Below are 17,474 nucleotides of genomic sequence, written 5' to 3'. Positions count from 1 at the left end.
TTTTTGGAGAAAATTGCATGTTTATTGTTAAATTTACATAGAAATTAAAATAAAAACCTAGAGTAGCACAAATCACTTTCCAAAAAAAAACAGCATAGTTGCAGGATTTGATGTACCTTATTTCAAGACTTTCTATAAAATATTAAATTTAATCCAATATTAAACAGTGTGTGACACTGGCATAAGGATAATAATACAGATTGGTGGTACAGAATAAAAACCCCATAAATAGACTCAAATATATGATTTCTTTTACAAAATGTCAAAGTAATTTGACAGGGAAAGAAAAGACTTTCTTATCTAGCAACAGCTTTTGCTAGATCAACTGGCTACACACATGGAATAAAATAAAACAAATACTATTTCACAACATACATAAAAACTCAAAGTGGATCTGTCAGAGACTTTTGTGTGAAAGATAAAATTGTAAAAATTCTAGAGTAAAATTTTATGACTTTGGAGTAGACCAATATTTCCTAGATATGATACAATAAGAATGAACATTAAGAAAAAGATGACATTTGGACTTTTATAAAATTATTTAAACTTCTGCTCATCAGAGGACAGTGTTGTAAAAATGAAATCTTGTCAAAGCACACCCTTATGAAAATTATATCAGCATCACATGTATGACAAAGAACACTCAAAATTCAGTAAGAAAGTTAACAGAAGCCCTATTTTAAAAATGTATAAAGACCTTGAATAGAAACTTCACAAATGAAGATGATAAAAAAAGATCAGCCTCATTAGTCAGCAGAGAAGTACAAATTAAACCACAATACTTTTTGACTACATACTTCCTGGAATGGCCAAAAGGAGACAAGCATACTAAGTGACAAGGAAGTAAACATCTGGAACTCTATTCTTGTGGTTTGTACACATATCCACATTTTTAAGGCCGCCTAATATTCCACATCCTGTCTATGGACATCATAACTAATTTGTAGCATTCTGTAATTTCTGTCTACTTCCAAAGCCTATTGGTAAAATGTGCAAAATACTGTAAGGGATCTTGTACTTAAGAATAGCTGCTATAATTTTTATAACTTCACTGCTACACTTTTCAAATAAGCAATTAAAATGTTTAAGACTGATACAAAAATGCTAAGTAATCAGAAAATGTTTAAGGCTGATAAGAAAATGGAAGCTCCCTCAGTGTTATAAATCAATAGGAAAACTGCATCAAAACTTCCCACTTGGGGATTATATCACCGTACTAATCAAATGGCATTCAGCTTTCTCAATAATAGAGGCTCAGAAAGAGAATGAGGTTAATTGATTATGGCTGCAAGTGCAAGGATACAATTCCCCATTAATGAATAGCTTTTTTTCCCAACTATGACCCTCCAGAATAACTGTTTCTAAAACAAATCCGTTCCATCAAAGGAGATGATTAGCTCCTAGGAGAGAAAGTAGCAGCTAAAAGACCAGGTCCCTGAACCTTCTTGGACACCTTGTTGAATGTAAAGTTGCTATTGTTCACATCTCTAGAGCAAGATGCATCAAGGGTGGAGGCACCCATGCAAATGTGTCTCCTCCATGTTTTCTGCCTCTTGCCCTTCATGAGCAGATCCATTTATATACAGAAGACCAATTCTTCAACTTATTTCAAGTGAGTACATTCTAAAATGAATCCCATGTTTTCTTGAAAAGATTTTGAGTTTTAAATTAAAAAAAGAAAAAGATATAGGCTCTTCAGAACACTTTCTTACCAACTGTTGACTTGAACTGACTAGTTTCCCTCCTGGTATGTGGCTGGATTTTTCCTTATTAAAAAGTTATCAATTCCAAGAAGTGTTCAATTTTAAGATGAGATTGTTCATGAATAGCCCAAAACATGATTAAGATGATCTATAAAGTAACTAAGGTTTTTTTTTTCCAGTGGTAGTGACTCTTCTTAAAGACTGTTCCTTTCCATGTATGTAAAGCATTATTTTATTTACAACACTCTTCAGAATGGAAGTATTTTATCCTCATGCCATTCCTTCCAAAGATTATAAATACATTAACCTCATTTAACAGATGAAGATGAGAAGATTCAGAGAAGACCAGCAATTTAAAGGACTGTGACCAAGGTCTCTGACATCTGGCACCATGCTTTTATCATGAGACAATATCCTTTAATAGTCAACACACCATGAGGATAAAAACATGTTGAAGTGCACTTCTGTCACACACAAAAAAATGTACATATGAATATATAATGACACAAAATCAGTTAATTAGTTTAATAAAGACACAAAGTGCAGAATTTATTGTGAGAATATGATTTCAATAATATGAGTCTCTGGGGCTTCTTTAAAGTTGAATTTGAAAATTATTCCTTTTGTAGCTTATTTCATTGTTAAAAGTTCTCCCCATTATTGTCAATTCTCACTACCTCATAGGCACATAGACTGTCATATAATGAAATATAGGAAAGCCCTGTGTGTGTCCCTACACTATTTTCATATATGCTGTCAATCACTTCTCATAACCACCTGTGAGGTGGATATGATCAGTCTCATCATACCAAGTAATGTATTCAAACAAATGAAGTTGCAAGCAGAAGAACAAGGAATTCATCTAGTCTGTCTCATTCTAAACTTATATATTTAATGACTGTGGCATTTTTCAGAATTTTGCAGAAGACTCTTGGGGAATGAGAAAGAGGGATAAGGACAGGGAAAGGAAAATGAAGGAATGAGGAGAGGCCAAAGTGAAGGGTATCTTTCAAGTCATACCACCATTTCTGTAAAACTTTAATGATTCTAGATGCAAGAGTTACTTTTACACTACTTAAATAATAATTGTTATAGTAATATTAGAATATTATTTGAGCATTGCTTGTTATGATAAAAAGGAAAAGACAATCAAAATAAGCTAAGAGCCTTCATTCTGCCCTTAACATCTCCGTGCTCCTGATAAAACATATTAAAACATATTGAAAAGGCTTTTAGGAGCATTAAATAAGCCAATGTCTGTAAGACACTTAGAACACAAGGTGGAAAATAAGTTTAGGTCATATTACCATCACTATTTTAACGATTACCATCAATATATGAGCCTATCACCTTACTGAAAAATGGGTGAGCACTACACATCACACAGGGTGTCTTAAGGATTAAATAAAATCTCACATACACAGCTCTTACCTCCATACTGTATACATACCAAGGAATCATTAAAAGGATATATACTATTAGCTATGATAAAGATAATTATATTCAGGCAGGGAACAGTTTGAATGCTTTACAGTAGCATTTTTACTCTTTCTTTCATTAACATCACCAATAACCTGCTATTCGTGTGTCCACTGCTACAATTAGTCTCCTATTTAATTTCTCTGTCACTGGCTTCCACTTTATTGAACTTCAGCCCATTCTTCCTTCAAGGCATAGAAGGTCTTGCAATAGCAATATTCGAATATTCCCCTTTCCCCCTGATTCCTCTTTATGCTTCCACTTAGTTTCTCAATGTCTTCCAAGAGTCTCCATTTTCTGCAAAGTAAAGAGCAAATTCCCTAGCCTTACATCCATATGTCCATGTTCTATCTACCCTTGCAGGAATCTGCAAATATATTTACTTGTCACTGCTTCTAAATTAGGATGTTAGTCATCAGTAAGCATAGACAATCAAACACAAACTGCCCTGTGTGTTTACCAAATTTCTTCATTTCTATGCCCTTTACAGAATTAGACCTGGGAGGCAATTTTAATAAGTTCCAATAATGCATAGCTGTTATTTCTATCTCAAAATACTCTCATATGAATGGAAAAATCAATATAATTCAGATGTTTATTATCTCATAATGGAAAAGCATAATAAATTCAAGGTTGCATTAATAAAATTGTTTTACTTTCAGATAATATTATTAAAAGACACATGAAATTCATGGATAATAGAAACAATGTAACAGAATTTGTTTTATTGGGGCTCATGGAGAATGCTGAGATGCAAAAAATAATATTTGTTGTGTTTCTTGTCATCTATATCATCACTATGGTAGACAATGGGGTCATTGTGGTTACCATCATTTCCAGTCCATTGTTGGGTTCCCCCATGTACTATTTCCTGGCATATCTCTTCTTTATAGATGCCTGCTATTCATCTGTCAATACTCCAAAACTGATCATAGATTCACTCTATGAAAAGAAGACCATCCTCTTCAGTGGATGTATGACCCAAGTTTTGGGGAACATTTCTTTGGAGGTGCTGAGATCATCCTGTTTACCACGATGGCTTATGACTGCTATGTGGCAATATGTAAGCTTCTGCACAACACCACCATCATGGACCAGCGATTGTGTGGCTTGTTAGTGGGAGTGGTGTGGGTAGGAGGCTTTCTTCATGCAACCGTACAGATCACCTTCACGTTTCAATTATTCTTCTGTGGCCCTAACATCGTGGATCACTTCATGTGTGATCTGAATCCTTTCCTCAGTCTGGCCTACACTGATACCCACACTCTAGGGATTTCTGTAGCTGCTAACAGTGGGCTCATCTGCTTGTTAAACTTCATCCTTTTGCTGGTCTCCTATGTGGCCATCCTGCACTCCCTAAAGAACCACAGCTTGGAGGGGAGGCACAAAATTCTGTCCACCTCTGTCTCCCACATCATGGTAGTCACCTTATTCTTTGTGCCCTGCATATTTGTGTATATGAGACCAGTAGCTATTCTATCCATTGATAAAGCAATTGCTTTATTGTACACTAACATAACTCCTATGTTAAATCCATTAATTTATACCTTAATAAATGACCAGATGAAAAATGCTATCAGGAGAGTGTGCAGTAGGAACACTGTTTCTGGTTACAAATAAATATCCCTGGAGCCAAATACTTTAACTAAGGAAGTGTCCAAAGTATATCTGGACTTATCTCAACAGGTAATGCTTATGGGAGAAAGAAAGAAAAAACAGTCACTGCAATTCTTAGATTCTGCATTGAAAGAGGCAGAGCTGAAAGCAAGAAATGGGAGAATAATAAAGGCACCTATCAGAAAGATTTTGAGGCATTTTAAATGTTCATGTTTATATGTTGTTTTGATTTGATAATACAAAATAAATTAAATTTAAAAAAGGAGATATGACAAAAAAGAAAAAAATAAATGGGAGGAAATGTAACTGGACCATTTTTTTTTGTACTTGGAAAATTCTGCCAAATCTGTCTTAGATTTGTTGGAGTCATCCATATATGTGGATTTATAGACACTTCTAATAAAAAAGGAAAAACTAATAATATATATTGATATTGATCATTAACATGCAATATCCAAAGGGGTTGGCATTGCTGCTCTCTCTATTTTACAAGTGAGGAAACTGTTAGAAAAGGGAATGCAAAAGAAATACAGATGCATCAAAGAGTCAGGAACCCAGTTTTAACTGATTTCACAGCCATGCTCTTAACAGCTATGAGACACTGCCAGGCAATAATGATGCAAAATCCAAGTAATTATTAGAGTAACTATTAACAGAGAGAATCTGCTGGGTACACTGTATATAGTATTTCATTTTCTATAGATATAAAGCTTATACTTTTTCATTAAGAACTGCTTATTTTTATATCACAATTCACGGTCATTCATTGCTTGCAAATTCTTGGTAACTAACTATAGTTCAGGACTATAAAAACAATAAACATTTAACATTAGAATACAATGTAATGAGATTTTGCCATGTTCCTAACTTTCCTTGTGGGATTCAGAAATGATTTTTATTATTCATTTAACCTGTCTTATGTTTATAAACCAAAATAAAGAATAATGGTTCAAATAATGTAAGTCTCCAAAGTGATCATAGCTCAGCACAGTAGTTGTCAGAAAGATGCAATTATTTTTGTAAGGTAGCACAACGTGAAGTACACAATAACTTCTGAATTTATGTATACAAGTATTAATCACATGAATAAATTGAATAAAACATTCAGCATAAAAATAGTATGAAATACTGGGGAATTGTTTCCTACCTTTATCTTTTTCAGATTCTAAGGAGAAATTTAACAAGGTCTCATGGATGTATCACACTTTTATTTATTTATTTTCCATCCTTGATTTAACTCATAAATGAGAAGGAAATTGAAACAGATTCCTAGCTATAAGAAAATAATTTACCACAGTACTGTCTCTGCTGTGAACAAGCTTTCATTATCTTTCAAATGTTGTCTGTTTATGTACTGTTTTTCTGTTACTCCATTTACTTTCTGGTAATATTTAATTATTAAATGCGGTTTTGAAAAATATATGTCTCTGTCTACACATGTCATTATATTCTGTTATTTCCTTCATTAATTAAGCAATAAATATATTTGAGCCTAAGAAATGTGACAGTTGTTGGGCTTTAGCAGAGAGCAAGGAGAGACCCAGATCTTACCTTATAGAGTGTTTCAGTTTGCTAAAGCTGTCAGAATGCAACATAACAAAAATGAGTTGGCTTTTATAAAGGGGATTTATTAGGCTACAAATTTACAATTCTGAGGCCATAGAAATGTCTAAATTTAAGGCATCAATAAGATGATATCCAGATTTGGAAGAAAGGTCACTAGCACCTGGAAACCCTGTCAGCTGGGAAGACATATAGCTGGTGTTGCTGGTCCCTGCTCCTGGTTAGTTGCTTCTGATTCCAGTTGTTTTCTCTAGGTTTCTTGTGGGTCTTCTCTTAACGTCTCTGTGACATTTTTCTTTCTAAGTCTGTGGGCTCTCTCTTAGCTTCTCACGGGCAAAATTTGGATTTCATCTCTTACCTTTTCTTGGCTTTCTCCAGGTTCTGGGTCCTTCAGGTTCTGTGGGCCCTTGCTTATCTCTTAGGGCATTTCTTTTGGAGGCCTCTCCAAAATACTTCTCTCTTAAAGGACTCCAATAAACAAATTAAGACCCATATTGAATGGGTAGGGTGATTTGTCCATGGAAACAACCTAACCAAAGTGGTTCCACCTAAGAATAGATCTGCCCCCACAAGATTGGGTTAAAATAACTCAGTTTTTCTGGGGTACACAATGAATTCAAATGAGTACATTCCACCCTATGTACCCCCAAAATAAATGTTCTTTCCATATAACAAATAAATTCTTTTCATCACAATATCACAAAAGCCTTAAACCATTTCAGTAACAATGCAAATATACAGATTCAAAAACAGTACAAATTTCCATCAAAGTCAGCTAAAAGCTCAGTTTCTCCTAAGACAAAATTCTCCTCTGGCTGTCGACCTGTGAAACTTAGAACAAGTTAGCTCTTCCAATATACAAAGAAGGGACAGTCATAGGGTATGTACCCATTTCCATAAGGAGAAATTGGAAAGAAAACAATGGCCAAATGTCCCAAACAGATCTTAAAACCTGCAGAACAAACTCCATTAGATTTAAAAGTCTAAGAGTCATATACAGAATGATGTTTTATCCTCAGGGCTTGAGAGTGGCATCCCACCCCCACCAAGGGCTTACTCCATGGCCCTGCTCTCTCCAAACACTGACATGACGGTTGCAGATTTGGGCAGCATTCATGAGACCACCTTATTCTCAGCTTTACCATCCTCAAGCATTTAGATGGCACCTAGACTCTGCCATCTCCAAGGCACATGCCCAACCCCTTCAGAACAGTGAGGGTGGAGGCCAGGCTCTCCCCGGTGCCAGAGGAATGTTTTAAACACTCTCCGAGGACTGGGGCACCACATCTCTTCCTGAACCTCAAGGAAGCAGACCCAACCTCTGCCTCTGGGGCAAACTCATCATCTACACATGAATGCATATGTCTGCTCTCCTCACCTGAGATTGTTTGGCTCCAGACCTTAGCTTCCGTGATTTTTCATTTGAAGTCATTTTTCATTCAATATATCCCTTTTCTGTTCCTTTTAGTCCAGACTGCAGTGGTTTCATTCATACAGATCTCACAAAACATTTGTTGGCTTCGCATGTAGCATACAGGGCTCAAAATCATCAGACAATAGGTCTTTCTGCAAATACTTCCTGAGTAAATTCTACTTTCAATCCTGGCTCATAACAAAATGACTGGCTAATTCCATGTTTGGCTAAATCCTCACGTGGGGCATTATTTTCTGGGGAATTATTGTCAAAAAGATCAAAATTTTCCAAACTATTAGTTTCTGGTTTTTTGTACCCAAGAGTTCAGTCTCAGCTTATTTCTTTCCTCTCACATTTTGTTATAGGTTGCATAGAGAAGCCAAGCTGCATTTTCCACATTTAGTGTAGAGATTTACTCAGATAGATATGCTAGCTGATCACTTTCAAATGCTCCCTTCTAACAACAATGCTCGATTTTGCCAAATTCTATGCCACTTTAAAACAAGTGTCAGCTTCCTTCCAGTTTACAATGACACATTCATAATTTCCATGTTAGGCCTCATTGGAGATGCCTTTAGCATCCATATTTCTACCAGCAGTCTCTTCAAAGCAGTCTAGGCCTTTTCTATCAAGTTCTTCACAATTCTTCTAGAATCTTTCCCTTATGCCTTTTAAATCCATACCAGTTGTGCTGGTTTTAAGCTATTATATAACCCCAGAAAAGCTATGACCTTTAATCCTCATTCAAAATCACTGCAATTTCTTTCTTATTGTTTCCAAGGACATGTGAGCCACCCAATTGTGGGTGATAATTTTTGATTAAGTGGCTTCCATGGAGCTGTGTCTCCACCCATTCAAGTTGGAGTTGTTTACTGGAGCCCTTTAAGGTGGAACAATTTTGGAAAGCACAAACAGAAACATCATAGCCTATGCTTCATCTTGGAGATGAAAAACGAACACACCCCTGGGGGAGCTTCATGAAATATAAAGCTGGGAGAGAAAGATAGCAGACTTTGCCATGTGCCCTTCCAGCTGAGAAAGTAACTGCAAATTTCATCGGTCTTTCTTGAGTGAAGGAAACCACTTATTGGTGCCTTAATTTGGACATTTTCATATCCTTGCCTTAATTTGGACATTTTCATATCCTTGCCTTAATTTGGACATTTTTATGGTCTTCAAACTGTAAACTTGCAACTTAATAAATTCCCACTTTTTAAAAGCCATTCTGTTTCTGGTATATCACATTCTGGCAGCTTACTAACCATAAAACCAGTATTTCTGGTATTTTCAAGTCATACCACCCCATTTCTCTGGTACCAAAATCTGTTTTTGTTTGTTAAAGAGGTCAAAATGAAATATACCAGAAATGGATTGGCTTTTATAAAAGGGATTCATTAGATTATAAATTTACAGTTGTAATGTCATGAAAATGTCCAAATTTAAGGTATCAACAAAATGATACTTGGACTTGAAGAAAGGTGACTTGCATCTGGAACATCTCTGTTGGCTGGGAAGGCATGTCCCTGAGATCTTCTGGTCCTGACTCCCAGTTTATTTCTTTCAGCTTCTGATTCCAGTGGTTTTCTCTCTGCCTCTTGCAAGTCTTTTCTTAACATGTCCAGGAAGCATCTCCTGTTAAGTGCTGTGGGTCCTCTCTTTGTGTCTCAGGACAAACTTTGAATTTAATCTCTTAGCTTCTCATGGATCTCTCCAGGTTCTGGGTCCTCCAGGTTATGTGGGTCCTTGTTTAGCTTCTTGTAGGGCATTTCTCTCTGAGCATTCTCCAAAATATCTCTATTAAAGGGCTTCAGTAAGCAGAATAAGACTCACCTTGAATGGGTGGGGTCACATATCCATGGAAACAGCATAATAAAAGTATTCCAACAAACAATACATCTGCCCCCAAAAGATTAAATTAAAATAATATGGCTTTTCTGGGGTACATAACAGATTCAAACCAGGAACTGGTTTTTACCATCAAAAAAGCACAGTCTTTAATATCTAAACCTGCCTGATTTAGATGGTGCCTGATTCCACCTGGTACAGAGAAACAAATCTCTGCCTTAATGGGAAAGTGAATTTTATTACAGGTGCACATGTTAGGAACCGGAGTGAAAAATTTTGCAAGACCAGATCAGAGAGAGGAGGATTATTTTGACTTTCATAACCCCAAACAGATAAGATATGGTCAGAATCCAGAAGAAAGTAGAAGGAAAAAAAAAAACAAGAAAAAGAAAAAATAGAAAAGGAAAAATTTTTTGTTGAATATACCCTATTATTTTGAAGGTTAGACCTTTCATTCAGGCCTGTTTTTCAAGGTGAGGAAGGTGTTAATTATCAGATTATTTGGTGTTGTCTTTTGCATTGCCCTGTAGGCAACGGTGGGAGGGTTTCTAGGAAAAGAGATTAGGGTTTTTTTTTTTTGAGATTATATCAACTGAAAGCCATTTCAACAAAGGCTTTTGTGCTTATATTTACTCAAGGCTGCTTAAGTGAAATACTAATAAATGGTCATCTAGTTACTAAAGACTACACTAATCATTTTCCAAGTAAAGGATTATATTGAGCATTTTTTCTATGTAGCTATCAATCCCCCCATTTATACAACATTTTCTTATTCTCCAGAAGTGACATTTTGTGAGCATTTCTTATAAATGAATGTGGGCAAAGACCCCATCTTAGTAATTGCTTCTTGCTGAGCAAAGGTGAAGAAGTTTATATATAATCTGGAAGGTGTTCTGGACATAAACCCACAGTTACAATATACAAGATAGAAAGACAAACATTTGACAACCAAAATAAAAGTCATGTTAATAAAGGCTATTTTCCATTTCATGGGTAAATTCATTAACCACTTAAAAAATGAGTTTAGTTTACTATAGTCTTTAACATGATCAATATCACCTTGCATATGATTTAGGATTGAAGATATATTGTCATATTTGTCTGTATATATATATACAGCACAGCACTTAACACTAATTAATGCACAAGTTTTTCCTCAGCTAGTAGGAAACCTACCTCAGCAGTAGGTGTTAAGCTTATAATATTATAGATGCTACCCCCTCATAGAGGTAGGTCTTAGTGTTAATTGTGTCTTTTTAGATTTTGACCACATAACTCTGGCAATTATAGCTTCAGGAGGTATTTTCTTGTACAATCGTTGTTCTAGTTTGCTAGCTGCTGGAATGCAACACACCAGAGATGGATTGGCTTTTAATAAAAGGGGATTTATTTTGTTGGTTCTTCAGAGGAAAGGCAGCTAACTTTCCACTGAGGCTCTTTTCTTACATGGAAGGCACAGGATGGTCTCTGCTGGTCTTCTCTCCAGGCCCCTGGGTTCCAACAACTTTCCCCGGGGTGACTTCTCCAAAGGCCTGGGCTGAGCTGCAAGTGCTGAGATGAGGAATGCCGAGCTGCTAGGCTGTGCTACATTGCGTTCTCTCATTTAAGCACAAGTCAATTAAGTTAAACGTCACTCATTGCAGCAGACACGTCTCCTAGCCAACTGCAGATGTAATTAGCAACAGATGAGGTTCACATACCGTTGGCTTATGTCCGCAGCAACAAGATTAGGTATGCTCACCTGGCCAAGTTGACAACTGAATCTAACTAACACATGTCCACCCCTTGTCAACTTGGCAACTTCAAGCATCACCTTAAACAGATGCAAAAAATTCTGTTCTTGCTGTGGACCTGTGAATCTCAAAACAAGTTGTCTAGTGCCAAGATGCAAAGGAGGATATTCACAGGATATAGATTGTCATTTCCATAGGGAGAAATTGGAAGGAAAACCTGCAGGCAAACACCATTGGATTTCAAAGTCTGAAAGCCATTTATCCTTTGGCTGTAGAAAGTGGCAGTCCCACCCCTTCCAAGGGCCTATGCAGTGGCCTGCCTCTTTCCAAATCAACCTCGGGGAACATCGAGGAGACCACCTCTGGGCTCCACTCTCTCCAGGCATCAGGGCCACTCCTGGGCTCTCTGCCATTTCTGGGGCACACGCTCAACCCCTCCACATGGTGGCAGCCAGGCTCTCCCAGTCCCCCAAGGAGCGTGCTTCACCTTTTCCAAGGCCTGAGGCTGTACAACTCTTCCACTGCAATGAGAGGGGAGACTCATCCTCGCCCTTCAGGGTAAACTCACCCTCTCCACGCATACAGGTGGGTCCACTCTCCTGGCCGAGGTTTCTTGGCTTCAGACCCGAACTTCCATGGTTCTCACTCTGCAAACTCCAATCTCTCCCTTTTGTGTCCTCCTTTGTCAAGATTGGCGGTGGTTTCATTTACACCAACAGTCTCTTCAAGCCCTCCAGGACTTCTCCATCAATCTCTTCACAGTTCCTCCAAAGTCTTCCCCTTAGCCATCCAAAACACAGTTCCAACAGATCTGGCATTTGCAAACCGCAGCAGCACCCCACTCTCCGGTACCAACTCTGTTCTAGTTTACTAGCTGCCGGAATGCAACACACCAGAGACGGATTGGCTTTTAATAAAAGGGGATTTATTTTGTTGGTTCTTCAGAGGAAAGGCAGCTAACTTTCCACTGAGGCTCTTTTCTTACGTGGAAGGCACAGGATGGTCTCTGCTGGTCTTCTCTCCAGGCCCCTGGGTTCCAACAACTTTCCCCGGGGTGACTTCTCCAAAGGCCTGGGCTGAGCTGCAAGTGCTGTGATGAGGAATGCTGAGCTGCTAGACTGTGCTACATTGCGTTCTCTCATTTAAGCACAAGCCAATTAAGTTAAACGTCACTCATTGCAGCAGACACGCCTCCTAGCCGACTGCAGATGTAATTAGCAACAGATGAGATGCACCTACCATTGGCTCATGTCCACAGCAACAGAACTAGGTGCTTTCACCTGGCCAAGTTGACAACTGAATCTAACTACCACAATCGTTATAGCGCAGCATCATTGGTCCTCTGGGAAACAGAATAGTGGGCTCCAGGGTCCCATTAGATTTCCTCACAGCACCCTCCAATACTTGCAACAGAGGTAGCCTTAAGGAGACCCTTCAATCTTGCAACAGAGGTAGCCTTGAGGAGTGTCGATTGAAGAGGTAAAGCAACTGAGTCTTTTCTGGAAGGCATAGGTAAAAGTGCCTGCAATAACAAGGTGTTTTCAGTAACAGCATGTTCCCATCTACTTCTGGAGAATGTTCATGTGATATGTTTGATACCTTTACAACTTTAGGGACCACAGAAATGGAACTAGCCAATAATTCAGATGAGGACATACCTTGACAATGCTAGGAACCTGGCTCAACATGTTAACACTTCAATTAAAACAGAAGTTCAATTTATTCTCTACATTTTTATTAGGGTTATGTTAGTTAATGGGTAAAATATAATTTATATACTTCCCTTGCTTTATTTTAAAAGTCTTTTTTGTTGAAGATGAAGCTCTGACTTGCAGCTAACTGCCAGAAATTTCAGAGAAGCATTAGAGCAAAACAGTTTAATTGAAAAGGGCATTTGGCTGTTTCTGTGACATATAACATCTTTTAAATTAATTAAAATTATAACTAGCAACAATTAGTTTGTTGCCTAATATTTTGCATATCAGTAACCAACAGAAAATCAGAAAATCTCTTCTAATTTTATAACATTGTCTAATCATTTCTTATGCAGCTTATATTAAATGAACTCAACTATCTTTGTCACTTCATTTATTACAAAGTGAAAGAACAAATCCTTTGCAACTATTTAGAATAAAAAGATATCCTTTTGGATTTGACTTTGACAAAGCAAAATGTTAAAATTGTCATGTTTGAAACAATATTTGAATTTTTTATTCAACTAAAGTCAAGGAAAATATTTAGCTCTCTTAAAAATAAGAAGATTTGATATTCTTAAACAACCAAGGACATGATAAAGTCAACAAAAAGTACAAGACATGATACTGATAAAGCAGACTTTTTGCCTAATATGCTGATCATTCAGAAAAAAATTATAACTTTTTACTAAAACAGACAAATTGTTTAGGAAAACTTTGTCACATTAACAAAACTAAATTTTAGTACATTTAGATTACTAAATTCAGCATATTCTTTGATGCTAATGATTTTTAAAATTTTATAGGTAGACCAATCAAATTTTCCCCAACTTTGACTATAATTTCCTTTTCTTCAAACTTTCTATGATTTATTATGTTTATTGAGGGGTTGTTTTACATTACCTTGTTTTAATTCTGTAACGGCCAGTGATTTAGGACAAAATTACTTTCTTTTCCCTTTTAATAAAAACACATCCTTTATTCTTTACATACCAAATTTCTCAAACAATTTTGGAAAATTTCCTCAAGAAAACATCTTGCAACATACAATTCACATTAAAATCAACTTGTTAGAATAACACAAAATACTTAAAACACTTTAGTCAGTGTATCTTGACGGTAATATAAAATCTTTTCACAAGGATTAATGGAACATATAGGTATTACATTGTTCCCTCTGAAAAGCAGTGATTTAATCCACGAAGGTATTTTATCTTTACAGTTTTTTAAATCTTTAGGGGAATATTAACTTTATGTATATGTCCACTACTATAGGGTACCAAATGAGGATAAAGCCCAAAACATGTTTCCCAATCTAATATAAGTTATTAAATCACAGTATTTGAGAGGTTTTCCTAATGCTTTTGCTAATTGCCACCTGATGGCTGGTTTTTCATGCTCAGTCCTTTTTATGAATCTTAAGACAGCCTCCTCAAGAGGGACATATTAGGAAGATATGGGCTAAATCATTTTCTTCTTGGTTACTAAGAGGTTTTAGTTTTCCCAATTCAATTAATTCCCTGGGAGAATATTCCCTGATGCCACAGTTTTATTTCCTGGCCAAACAGGGCTGTTAGAGTGACTTTGCACCAGTCTAGCAGTTTGCATATTTGCTATTTTTTTTTTAGTTGTGCTCCCAGGGATTCCAGGTTTTTGGATCCCAATCCTTTTTAGCTAACATAGTTTTAACCCTTGGCTTGATCTTTTTTCTGTCCTCCTAATTTTAAAAACTGACTGGCCAGCAGTTCTGTATCATTATTTCTCTTATCTAATGCTCTGGAACGTCTGTTACTATAGTAGACATGGAAGTCCACATATCTCTTTCTAACTGTAACTTTTCCTACAACTTGCAGATTTTTCTTTCTTGAGACCATCTGCTGTAGCTAGCCATACTTCACATAATGGCCAGCCAACTGCACCTACAGTATATCTGTTATCTTTACTAAATTTCATAGCATTTTCTCTCATGAAACATTTAAGTTCGATAATTACCTGAAGGTCTGAAGTCCTATCTTCTGGTCACTGTGCTCCTTTACTTAATTTATATCATAGTCAAACAGAGTTGCAGCAATGCACTTACAATTTCATTTTAAAGGATGCTTTTTAAATGCAGACAGATCATTAAGGATAATTGCCAAGGGAGATGAAACCAGCACACTTTGAGAGTTTCCCATGGCTGGGCAATACCAACAGAAGTCATGGAAGGAGAGCATGAGCTGAAGTACTTCAAACACACAGGGTTTCCCACAAAACTGCAGATTGTAACAGCATAAAATCAGCTGGAGAATCACAAACCTGGGGTCATGGATACATGAATACATGTCATGAAAGGACCCGGGATCAACTCTATAGCCTTTTTGCACAATAGGCTAACTTAAACTAAAGGAAACAAAAAGAGCATGGAAAGCAAAAGATAACGTGTTTACACAACATGGGGAAAGTCTTGATTGTGAAGTTACCTTCACCCACATGTGCCTGGTATCCACCTGTGGCAGTTGCCTCTACCCAGACCCTCTAGAGTCCTGGTCCTCCAGAAAGAATTCCTAAGCCCAGGGCTGAGGGGTATATGAGAGCCCCACAGCTGATGAGACATAAATCAGGGTTGTGTTTAACACAGCAGACTTCATGACTAGCTTACCAAATTGTTACCATAAGAAAATATGGTCTTTAATAGTTAGACCTGCCTGATCCCACATCAAACAGAGAAACAAGTTTTATTTTCTTGGTGAGAATGTGAATTTTACTACAGGTGCACATGTAAGGAACTAGAAGAAAAATTTTCCAAGACCAGTTCAAATCAAGGAGTGTGATTTTGGCTTTTATAACTCCAGACAAAGGAATGGCCAGAAGAAAGCACAATTAAATATAAGAAAAAGAAAGAGGAAAATAGAAGAGGAAAAACTGTTCATTGAACATATCTTGTTAATTTTGAGGTTCTCCCCTCTTTCAGGCCTGTTTTTCAAGGAATGAAAGGCACTAATTATCATATGGTATTTTCCTTTGCATCATCCTGTAGGCAACGCTCTTGGATGGTAAGATTTTCAAGATTCGATCAGCAGCAAGCCATTTCAACAAATGCTTTTTATGCTTAAAATAACTCAATGCTGCCTGAGGGAAGTTATCATGATCAGTGGTTTTCCAGCTACTGAAGACTATTCTAAGCATTTTCAGCCAAAAGATTATATTGACTATTTTTTTCTAAGTAACTAGCTATTAACTGTAGAGCTTGAGAGAGCTTATTACCCATTAGGAAACCTTCCATGTAGGGTAGAACATAAAATAGCCAGGGGACTATGAAAGCATATGGGAGGAATACCCAGCAAAAGCCACAAAAGGATTAGGAAAGGTTTCCTAGATAAAAGACATAAGATATGAGACCTAACAAATGAAAGGCTATCCACAGTGTCAATAAGTATGAGGCATATATAACAAAAGCCAGGAGATCAAATAGAGTATAATATAATATTGAACTATCATTAGTTCAGTATAGGGGTAGTTACTAACATATGTATACATTCAATAATTATTTACAGCCTCCCCATTGAGTGTCATGCACTGTGCTGGCCAATGAGAGGTTAAAGGTATGAAAAGCAAGCCAGGAAGCTGAAGAGATATGACTGAGGAAGGTCAAGAAGTTTCTTATATTTCTGCTATGGACAATGGGGGAAACATCAAACAAGTAAGCGAGAACAGTGAGACTTGACATTTGGAATGATAAATCTATTGTGTATCAGGAACACATTCAAGAGGCTGTCTCACTGACTTAGGTGTGAAAAATTAAAACTTGAATTCTGTTGGTGTCAGTGGGGATTCACACTGTGTTGGACACAACTGTGATCAGCATGAATCTCCTTCACCAGGCCTCAGCCCCATGGTCAGCCACTTTGGTTCCAGACTACAAATAGCACATAGCTCCATACTTATCCAGACATATGTACCAAATGAAATGAAAACTGGCTTGCTTGAAGTATATTTGTACTCCCCCAGGACCCACCAAGGCACAATGACTGACTGACATAGGGGTATTGAGCTGGCTTGAAATGATGTGTATACCTTAGAAAAACCATGCTTTAATCCTAATCCCATTTTGTAAAGGCAGACATTTCTTCTAATCCCTATTCAGCACTGTATGTTTGAACCTGTAATTAGAACAACTTCCTGGAGATGTGATTTAATCAAGAGTGGTTGTTAAACTGGATTAGGTGGAGGCATGTCTCCACCCATCTGGGTGGGTCTTGATTAGTTTCTGGAGTCCTATAAGAAAAAAAACATTTTGAAGAATGAGAGGGATTCTGAGAGAGCAGAACGACATACCCAAAGAAGCAGAGAGCCTATCAGCCAGCGACCTTTGGAAACAAAGAAGGAAAATGCCTCCTGGGGAGCTTCATGAAAGGAAGCTAGGAGAGAAAGTTAGCAGATGATGCCA

At 37.1% G+C, this 17,474-nt stretch overlaps 1 protein-coding gene and 1 pseudogene across 11 annotated transcripts in view; one reads left to right on the top strand and one right to left on the bottom strand.

Annotated features, from left to right (window-relative positions):
* Positions 1 to 17,474, bottom strand: part of LOC143667184 (olfactory receptor 4A47-like) — a 275,202-nt gene that overhangs the window by 21,271 nt on the left and 236,457 nt on the right. Inside the window, exon 13 of one of the 11 annotated variants that reach the window (XM_077141123.1) lies at positions 62 to 12,876. The exons of the other annotated variants lie outside the window; for them this stretch is intronic. The gene's annotated coding sequence lies outside the window, so the exon portion shown is untranslated. Of the gene's footprint in view, positions 1 to 61; positions 12,877 to 17,474 lie in introns of those variants that run through there. 11 annotated transcript variants of the gene reach the window in all.
* Positions 3,865 to 4,802, top strand: LOC143667183 (olfactory receptor 4C46-like; annotated as a pseudogene).

The sequence above is a fragment of the Tamandua tetradactyla genome, chromosome 23 (genome assembly GCF_023851605.1).
Source record: "Tamandua tetradactyla isolate mTamTet1 chromosome 23, mTamTet1.pri, whole genome shotgun sequence".
Classification (NCBI taxonomy): Eukaryota; Metazoa; Chordata; class Mammalia; order Pilosa; family Myrmecophagidae; genus Tamandua; species Tamandua tetradactyla.
Note: the sequence above shows the minus strand (reverse complement) of the source record. Positions and strands in the feature narration are given on the sequence as shown.